This window comes from Nannospalax galili, unplaced genomic scaffold (genome assembly GCF_000622305.1).
Source record: "Nannospalax galili isolate Female #2095 unplaced genomic scaffold, S.galili_v1.0 scaffold2895, whole genome shotgun sequence".
NCBI classification, from domain to species: Eukaryota; Metazoa; Chordata; class Mammalia; order Rodentia; family Spalacidae; genus Nannospalax; species Nannospalax galili.
Window position 1 is genome coordinate 279,377 of NW_008336404.1, and position 8,302 is coordinate 287,678.

An 8,302-nucleotide genomic window follows, 5' to 3' on the forward strand; every position below is an offset into this window, starting at 1 on the left:
AGGGAGAGAATGGAAAGCCAGAGGAAAGAAAAAAGGAACGGAAAGAAAAATAAGAGGAAGAGGAGAGAGAGAAGAAAGAAAGAAAAAGATAAAAGCCTCCAAATAGACCTGATGCTCTGAAGTGGGTGTAAAGCCCACGGGAGGAACGCAGTGAGAGCCTGATTAAAAATACAACATAAAAGCTCTTGCACCCAATAGACCCTGAGTTTGATCATCAGGACCAATATCAAAAAAAGTCTGGTGTAATTGTTGCATAAGAATTTGCACCTGCTACCCACCTTGGTGAGGGTCTGAGGAGGACCTCCTGAAGATCAGATTGGAGGCACATCCCTGGGCTAACCCTGACCTGCCATCAGCCAATGACTCCACACAAGTCAAAGGCAATGTTACCCGCAAAGCTCACTTCACCCTGTAAACCACCACAATCTCTGTTCCGTTCAGGAGCTCCCCAGGCTAATACCACAAAGAACCAAAGTCTTTCTAGCACTAGTTTAGATTTGTTTTTAATGTCCCTACCGAGTTGGCAAATCCAGATGAATGGATGAATGAAAGGACACTTCACCTCACACCCCATCTTAGATTAAAGATCCCAATCTAGATCAAAGATCTTGTTCCAAGGATCGAATCACTCAGGCACCGCCTACCAGAATTCCATCTCTCACTCTTCCGGGTATTCCGCATCTTGTGCGTGCAACTCCAGCTCTCTAGCTCTTGACCCGCCCTTTGGCTGTTCCACCAATGTGCAATGCTCCACTGTCTTGTCCCAGGGCAGGGGTTTGGGTGTCTTCCTCACCATGTTGATTTAAGATTTTAATTTTGCCTTGAGTTTCCAAAGATGGGCTGCGTGCGAAACGACGTTTCTTGCCTGGAGTTTATCAGCAGAGATGGTTGAGAAAGGAGAGCATCAAGAAGACGACACTAGGAAGACAGGGTGCAGATGCTGCCAGGGGGGCGGCTGGCCCTGCCCAGGTGGAGGTAGACTTGGCCTTTGTCATGGCCTCAGGCTTCTACGCTGTAGCGGCCAACAGCATGGAGAAAAACAGGGCCAAGAGCAGCCACCCCAGCCCATACCTACTGTGGCTGCTCTAGGCACAGGGACGCGGGCCCACAGGTTGTGCAATAGAGCAGGTGGGTGACAGGTCCAGGGCCTTAAGTACCAGCGGACATCCCAATGCTGGGATGTCACAGCGTCATCACAGACGCTTGCCCACTCTCCCCACCCCCTGCAGATTCTCTGCCTACCCCCACCCCTCCTGGGACTCCCACCTTCTCCGTCGCTGGACACTGGCTAAATCCTTCATGTTTGAAACCAAAGCCTTCAAAACTAAATATTTACAAATACCTGGACCCTAGAGCTTAGAATTCTGCAATTTCTATTCTCAGTGATTTTTTTACGTTTTTCTTGATTCTCCCTCCTCTCCCCCTACCTTTTATTAGCACTGGAGATTAAGCCCAGTCTTGCTCTTCAGATGGAGCCACATCTGCAGCCCTCTTTTCAGGCTTTATTTTTGAAACAGAGTCTCACTAAGTTGCCCAGGCAAACCTTGAACCTGCGATCTTCCTGCCTCACCAGGCTCACCTTTTGTTTTCTTCCTGAGTCTTCAAAGGGGTTTGAGCTTGTGTTTGAAAGCACAGAATTTGTAAAGCAGCTCCATCTGTAGAGTACCACCTACTCATATTTGGTATGTTTTCTATGGTACACAGACCTTTCTTGACATAATAGAGATTTATTTTGTATTTTTTATCTATTATTTTTATTTTATGTCTATGAGTATATTGCCTGCGTGCATGTGAGTGCACCCGTGTCGTGCAATGCTGTGGTGGTCAGAAGAGGGCTTTGGATTCCCCTGGAACTGGAGTTAAGGATGGTTCCTAGCCACCATGTGGGTGCTGGGAATCAAACCCGGGTCCTCTGCAAGAGCAGTCAGTGCTCTTAACCGCTGAGCCATCTCTCCAGCCCCTATTTTGTGTTTTTTAAAAAATATTTTTAACTGTCTGGATTAGTTAAGAGCACTGACTGCTCTTGCAGAAGATCCAAGTTCGTTTCCCAGCACCCACATTGCAACTAACAACCGTCTATAACTCCAGTTCCAGGGGATCTGACACTCTCTTCTGACCTCCATGGGCATTGCATGACACAGATGCACTTATACACATGCAGGCAATACATTCATACACATAAAATAAGAATAGTAAATAGAATATTTAAAATATATATAAATTTTGTTTTTTATGTGTACAAGTGTTTTGCCTACATGTGTGTAAATACACTCATGCCATGCAATGCCCATGGAGACCAGAAGAAAGGGTTGAATCCCTTGGAACTGGAATTATTGACCGTTGTTAGCCACCATGTGGGTGCTGAGAAGATGTGGGTACCAGGTCATCTGGAAGAGTAGCCAGTGCTCTTAATCGCTGAGCCTTCTCTCCAGCCCTCCCTGTACTTAATATTTTTAATTTTTTTAATTATTTTTATTTTATGTATATGAGTGTTTTACCTGCATGTTGGTGCTTCCATGTGTGCAATGCCCATGGAGGCCAGAAAAGAGTGTCAGATTCCTTGGATCTGGAGTTTCAGATAGTTGTTAGCCACCATGTAGATATTGGGAACTGAACCTGGGTCCTCTGCAAGACCAGCCAGTGCTCTTAACCATTGAGTCATCTCTCCAGCCTCTTAACACTTTTTTCCATACAGGATCTCCCTGTAGCCACAACTAGCCTGGAACTCACTATGTAGACCAGGCTAGTCTTGACCTCACACAGATCCTCCTGCCTCTGCTTCCCGAGTGAGAGCTGGCATATGCCACCACACCCGGCCCCTTAACATTTTCTTTAGAAGCATGAATTTATTTATTTAAAAAGTTACCCACAGGAGGGGCTCAGGAGCCCCTTAGCTGGGGAACTATCATAGCTTCTGGGAAGGGAAGGATCAGTTTTCTTGGCAAGGCCCCTGGTAGGTTGACCACTCTCCAGTGGATGGCTCCACACCCATGAGTATATGAGCAGCATAATAGGCACAGTGGGTTTTGTTTTTTTTTTAAAGAAAATGTTGGGAGGGTTTGGGGATAGGTGTGAATCTGGGATGAGTTAAGGGGATGAGCGATGATGATCAAAACACATGCAGCCAGGCATGGTAGCCGGAACTGGTCTTTCCTCCATCCAGTCAGCCCCGTGATTTGTGTTATGGCCCTGCAAACAGCTTGAGGATTCTGAAAACAAAGTCAGTCACCTAAAGTAACAGGAGTACAGCCTCATGGGCTCTGCCTCCTTCCAAGTCAAGCCCTTCACTGGCCCGAGTCTTCTCGGCTCCCCTAAGGTTGCTTCTCACTGTCCCCATCGTGGCTGTGCTATTCTCACCTGTTGCTGTGTTACTGAGGGCTGTATGACCACTTTGCTGCCGTATCCCCCTCCCTGCTCCTCTGCCCTAGGTGTCTCTCCCTTTTACATCCTCCTGAGGAAGCAGGGCTGGGCCCTGGGTCCTCTGGCCACAATTAAAATGCAAACCCTATACCCAGTACTCAAGGCCACTCTTCTGTGCCTCCAAGCACTACTATCCCAAACACTCCACTCCAGGGCCTCACAGCACTGAATCCGCTGCACCTGGGTCTCTGCACAGCTGGCCCCTGGGCTATGTTGTTACCTACTTTCTCTGCCTGGTCAATCTGACTTGACCTTTAAGACTCAGTCAAGAGGTGACCTTCGGAGCCAGTCATGATCTTCTACCCCATCAATGGAATAACCACTAGACCTAACAGCAGCCTTTACCCGGGGTAGTCCAGGAACCCTAGGGTAGCCCTGGAGATAAATGAGCCTTTCTCCCTGGAAACCCTCAGAGCTGCGAGCCCAGGGTCTACAGAGCTAGAGCCAGCCCCCCAGCTGTCTGTCAAGCAGTCCTTCAGAAATTCACAACCTGATGCCTACAAGTCCAAGGTCATGAGCTCCCTGACCCCAACTCCACTTTCAGTCCCTCTCCCTATAACACTTCCACACGCTCACCCAGTCAGCCGAGCCAGAAGCCTTCTTTCTACCTCTAAGCTGGACTTTCTAGAACATTCTTCTGAGGCCTCCTTTCCTCTCTCACTCAACTTAGCAACTAGTCCTGTCAAAATTTGCTAAGATCCCTGAATCTCCCCTCTCCTGTCCATCCCTGGCCACCTCTAGCCTGGCCATCCTGGCTCCCCAGATCCCTTGCCTCTGTCAATTCCCACAGCAGCTAAGGTGCAACATGGGACCACCGCGCTCCCATCCCCTCTGCATTCCCACTGTCTACACAAGACAGAAACCTCAGTGTACATGGTCTGATATCCCACTGCCCCTGCCTCATCCCAGTTCTGGCCCCTGCTGTGGCACTTGAGTGGGAGACAGCACCCTTCCACCAGAGAAAGTTCTTCCTCTGCCTCCTACTTGTTAAGTTTCAACTCACTTATCACCTCCCCTGAGGAGCCTTCCAGAGCCATGCCCTCCCCAAGCCAGGCTAGGCTCCTAAGTCCCATACTTTTCTCCCCTCCTAAGACAATGTTCAGTGTGACCCATATTCACCCCCACGGTTGCACAGTCGAGGTGAAAAATCCCAGGAAACAAACATGATCTCTGCTTTGATTCATTAGTGAATTCTGTTTCCAATCTAGCATACAGCAAGTGCTCACTAAGCATCTATGAGGTGGATAACAGCAGCTCAGCTGGGTGAAGTGGTACACACCTTTAATCCTAGCAGATCTCTGTGAGTTCAAGGCCAGCCTAATCTATATAGGGATTTCCAGGTCAGCCAGGGCTACATCGGGAGACCCTGTCTCAAAAAAAAAAAAACAAATATAATGGAAATGGTGATTAAGAACTTTGGAGCTGGAATAGCTACTAGATAAGAGATAAGACTGGGGAGATAAGCTGGAGTCTTCTCCCCCCTCCACCTCCTGTGGTTACCCAAGATAGAAGTCTTTTGTTCGCCAAAGTTTAGAAAACTCTGAGATAAGAGAGAGGTATGGGGGAGGTGAGCAGGAGCCTTCCTCCATCCTGCCCCCTATGGTCGACTGGGAAGGAAGTCTTTGTAACCCCAGTGGCCATATGTTACCTTGCTTAATTATCACATGTACCTTTTATTTAATTACCACCTGTGTGCTGTTCTTTTACTTGTACTTCTTCACATGAATATAAAAACCCCTAAAACTGGAGGAGGGTACTGGCTCCTTTATGGAAAGATGCATGAGTCAGTCTGCTAATGTAAAATTAAATCCCTCTTCTCACCTGACTTTGGCTGCTGGTCTCTGATTTTCCTGTAACATTTCTGGAGGCCCCAGTGAGATCAAGTAACCATACCCTTGTTGGTTATAGGGCTGACATTCCTGGGCCCCCAGAACAGAGAAGTGCACACCCCCGAAGAATTCCCTCTCCGGGGTTGCCTTCCAGGAGGCCAGAAAGAGCTACAGAGCCCTGGGCCAGAGCCTCTTATCAGGTCAAGACCAGGTAAAAGCCCCAGGGTAAGACAGACAGGAGCAGTCACCCGCTGATCACCCCTAAGAGGTTGCATACAAAGCCCTGACATAATACCAGGGTGGCACTGATCTCCAACAAGGCAAAAAACTGGGCCACTACTGAACCTCAATGTGATTCCGAGGTCCTGGCCCCATTTTAGGCAGAACAGGAATTTAGTGGGAATAACTAGGGAACGACTGTCTTAAATTCTGAATAATTGTGCATGAATGTGAGAGTGAAAGTAACAGTTCCATGGCTTTGTGCAGCTGTGGAATCTGAGTGGGCCTCACCCTGTGGTTCCGCTGAGGTCGTATAACCTAAATGGGCACTCGCCTTCAGGTGACTGAGCACAGGGATTACTATGTGTGGCCCTAAGGTAAGACCTCTTAAGTCACCAAGAGGTGGCCATCAGGAAGGCATCTGAATGAGGGAGAGACTAGTACTTTCCACTCCGTCTTGTGAACACATTACATACATCCCAGGCACATATAAAATTTCAAATGGGTTTTTCCCAGTCTAAGTGTCAGACCCAGACTGTCCTCCAGGTGATGCCGGACAACTTTAAGCTAGACTATGCAGATTATGGCACCAAGATGAAACCCTCCAGATTAAGAACCTTCTGCAAAGTTGAATGGCCTTCTTTTGGCATGGACTGGCCAGCAGGAGGCATGCTAGACCTGCCTACCATTAAGAGAGTGAGAGAAGTCTGCCTCAACAGCCTAGGACATCCTGATCAGTTCCCCTACATAGACTCTTGGTACAGACTGGCACTTCACCCTCCTGACTGGCTCAGATACCACACCCTCCAGAGGTCCCCAGTGCCTGCTGTCCTGGCCACCTGAAAGTCTGGGTTAATTGAGAGGTTCCCCAGCCCTCCCATCCACCAAGGACATGAGAAGGACTCCAAAGTCCTCCCATACTTGCTGCCTGTGAACTCCAACTCAGAAAGCCATGCTCCAGCCACTGACCTTGTTCAGCCTGGAATCCATGGAGCTAAAGTGGCCCCACCAGAGATGCAAACAACTCTCAATGAACAAACACCAGGCAGGTTAGCCAGAACTGAGGCAGTCCAGCACTCTAATCACCACCAGCCTTCACCGGAGACCCAGCTGCTTCGTGAGGAACAAGCACCACCACCATTAGGCACACTGCCTCCACTACCTGAAAAATGGGGGTGTTCTCCTAATTCAGGCTGCCTCGCTACAGGCCACGTACCTCTTTGCCCACTCCACCAGGCTCCAGGGCCATCCATCCTTTGAGAAGATGGGACCATACTTGCTGGTCCCCTGAGCCTGATATACCAACCATTCACAACGACTGACCTCCTCAATTGGCACCAACACACACCACCTTATTTCGAAAAGCCCCAAGCCATGATTGATCTGCTGAATTCCATCATGCAAACACACCTACCCACCTGGGATGATTGCCACCTACTCCTCAGCACCTTGTTGACTCAGAGGAATGCAGGTGCATTCTCCAGGCAGCCAGGACATGGTCAGCCAGACCCCTGAAGGGTCATTAAATCTGGAACATTTGCTGACTCTGCTTTCCCAGATGAGTGACCTAATTGGAATCCCAACGCCCAGGAGGGGGCTCAGGCTCTTGATCGTATGTGCCACGCTATCCTCGAAGGGGCTTTAGCAGTGGTCATTAAATCTGTAACATTTGCTGACTCTGCTTTCCCAGATGAGTGACCTAATTGGAATCCCAGCGCCCAGGAGGGGGCTCAGGCTCTTGATCGTATGTGCCACGCTATCCTCGAAGGGGCTTTAGCAGTGGCCCGCAGAGCTACCAATCTAACTCCAGTGAGTGAGGTTATCCAAGGAGAGAAGGAGACTCCCAGTCAGTTTTAGGAGAGACTCTGTGATGTCTATTGCTGCTTTACTCCTTTTGATCCAGAGGCCCCAGAAAACTTCAATGGTCAACACTGCTTTTGTCCAGCAGTCAGCTTATGATGTGTGCCAGAAGCTGCAGCGATTGGAGGGGTTTGCTGGAATGAACATAAGCCAGCTTCTCGACAACAGGTCTAAGGTGGTGGCTAATCGAGAAATAGCCACTAAAAGAGAAAAGGAAAAATGGCAAGAGAAAAAGGCCAGAATCGTGGCTATGGCCATCCAGGAAGTGGGAAACCCAGGGAGGACCTGGTCCAAATGTGAGGGAGGGAAATGCCCAAACCCCCTAGAGAAAGACCAATGTGCATAGTGCAAAAAGAAAAGACACTGGACAAATGTCCTGAGCAGGGAGCTGAAACAAGAGATCCTGAAAGAGGACACCATCGGCAAAAGGCGTTCAGACCTGCGGTGTCGTAGTCTTCCAGCAGCAGCAGCTAATTGAGCAGCAGACTGTAGGCACTGAGAACCCTCCTTGGGACTCTGAATCAGACTGAAGGTGACCAGGCTCAATTAAAATCCGCCTCCGTGAGCCTGTGGTCAGAGTCAATTTAGGGGCCAAACCATGGACTTCATACTGGACACTGGTGCAGCTGTATCAACGGTAACCTCCCCGACTGGAAGGCTCACTAAAGACTCTGTCGGCATCATAGGAGCCACAGGAGTGACCCAGAAATACCAGTTTTGTGAGCCATGTGACTGTGTAGTGAGAGGACATTGTGTTCGGCATCCGTTCCTGTATGTGCCTGAGGCATCAGGACTCCTACTAGGGAGAGATTTGCTATCCAAGCTCGGCACTACAGTGACTTTGGATTTAGGTCCCGCAACCCCTGGCCCTTTGCGTGTACTGAATCTGGAGGTCCATCCAGAAGAGGAGTGGAGACTCCACCAAGAGACACCAGAGGGAAAGGCGCAAGGCCTCTCAGACATTAATTGGTACT